The 2184-nt window shown below is 39.1% G+C and overlaps 1 pseudogene; it reads right to left on the minus strand.

The window, feature by feature from the left end:
- Positions 1–272, minus strand: part of LOC108758585 (uncharacterized) — a 4483-nt pseudogene extending 4211 nt beyond the window's left edge.
- Positions 273–2184: the final 1912 nt, after the last annotated feature.

The following is a 2184-nucleotide window of genomic DNA, read 5'->3' on the forward strand; positions in this document are numbered from 1 at the left end:
CCATCCGAATCCATATCTCTCTCAACATCACGACAGCCAAACTAAAGAGAATTTCATGCGTAGACGGTCAAGCGTAATCGCCATCGTGCGGGGCGTCGGAAGAGAGCGAAGATCGAGGCGCTCCTTAAGGGAACTCCATCTCCTAACCGGAGCCTAAATACTGTAACGGACCCCCACACCCAACCGGCTAGCTCTTGTAAAAAACCCAAAAACGAATTCACTCCCAGTACTTCCAAAATTCCTCTCATAGACTTGACGGAATCTTGTCCCATCACCGTTCCCAGCTTCCCATCACCTTCCCACTACGAATTTACCCCCATTTCCTATTTCCCCGTTCCCCCAGAAGACGACACGAACGAAATCCTGAAATCTTTGGAATACTATATCGAAATTAACAGGCCCTCTTCTCCCTCCCCATAATCACAACCATACACACACACATACACATACAACCGTATAGTAAAACATAGACATATTCACGTAATCTCCGTTGTCAATTAACTATGCTAATAGATAAAAAGGATAATACAATGCAATTTATAATTTAGGGAATGTATAAAATATTGTAATGCAAATTGTTAAGTTATTAAATATTAGTCGTAATTTAAATTGAGTCACCCATCATTCTCTAACCCTTCCGACTCATTCCTTCACCTCGAAGATCGTACGGGTCCTATCCCTGGTTATATTGATTAAGTTCCTTGACCAAAAATAAGGACCAACGGTGGCACTGTCTTGGGCGGCGTAACAGCGCTTCGTTTTTGCGTTTACCCGCACCAAAGGCTCGCACAAAAAGCCACAAAAAGCGGTAGGGGACAGTGGGGAGTTTTGAAGCATGGGGAGTTTCGAAGCACGGCCATAGATGTCGCTTAGTTGTGGTTTTAATAGGTCTTACATACTTAAAACATTGGTTCTCCTAATATCTCAGTTTTCTTGTAGCATTCATCCCGATAGCACAACTTTGTTGTATCTCTCCAGACAGTGTGTTTAACATTTTGTTCGGAAAGTTTTATTGAGCATTCGTGTTTGTGGCAGTTTCATAAACATTTTCAAGCGAATCGAAAAGGTGAGTGCACACAAATTAATCAACAACGATTAGGCTTTCGACGTTCAAATGTATTTGAACAGGAAGTAGTCAAACCACCGACAACAAAGCGTAGTCGTCGCACACTTCAGGCACCACCGCAAATGGAATCTGATTCTGAAGAAGAAGACTTTTGCATCATCTGTATATATATAAAGGTCCCATGCCGAAAAAATTGACAAAAACCAATGCAATTCGTTGCAATGGATGCGACCGAGCAGTCCATTTTAAGTGTGCTCGTGTATTGGTCGACGGTTATACTTGCGTTCATTGCGAATCGGAATGAATGAGCAATTTCCCATTTTCACACTTTTTAAATACAATTTTCATTTTTTTCCATTTACTTAACTCTAATACATAATAAACATAATACTTTGTCATTTTCTCCGATCACAATAAAGAATTTTCACCAAAAATGAAATTTTCTGCGATTTTTATTCGTGCTTCACAATTCCCCACGATTTTTGAAAATTCCAAAAAGCAGTTTTTTGGGCCAACAGACAAAAATTGCCGATGACTTTGGATTTTATGCAAATCCATCAACCAGGAGGTGTATTTTAAGATGTTCTAGAGATTCGGTTAGATAAAATGTGAAAAAAAAAATTTTTTGTGGTACTTTTGAGCCCCAAACAAAGCGTGCTTCAAAACTCCCCACTCTCCCCTACAAGTTGCGCCCTACCTTGGCTCCCTCCTAATTCCTTCTTTCCATTAAGATAAAAATACTTTTGGGGCCTGGACGTAACAATATTATAGAACTAAATATAAAATAGACTTCAAAAATCAACGACTAAATATACGAGCAGTACAAGATGTTTTATTAAAATCTTAAAATTATTTTAACGTAAACATTATAAGAAAAATCCAATAGAAGAAAAAATATCAGAAATGTATAAATCTACTGTTACGTCCAGCGGACTCACGCTGCCTCTTTTCTTTTTCTCACGGAGACCTAGGGATTATCAACCCCTAGGACTTTTAAGAAAAGTAATAAAAACCTCTTCCCATGAGAAAATTTAAAGTAAAAAGACTCCAGTATCTACATTAATGCCAGATAAAATAGAGTTGGAATCGGTGAACGCAGGGAGCTAATGCACCGCCGA

Source organism: Trachymyrmex cornetzi, unplaced genomic scaffold (assembly GCF_001594075.2).
Source record: "Trachymyrmex cornetzi isolate Tcor2-1 unplaced genomic scaffold, Tcor1.1 scaffold16, whole genome shotgun sequence".
NCBI classification, from domain to species: Eukaryota; Metazoa; Arthropoda; class Insecta; order Hymenoptera; family Formicidae; genus Trachymyrmex; species Trachymyrmex cornetzi.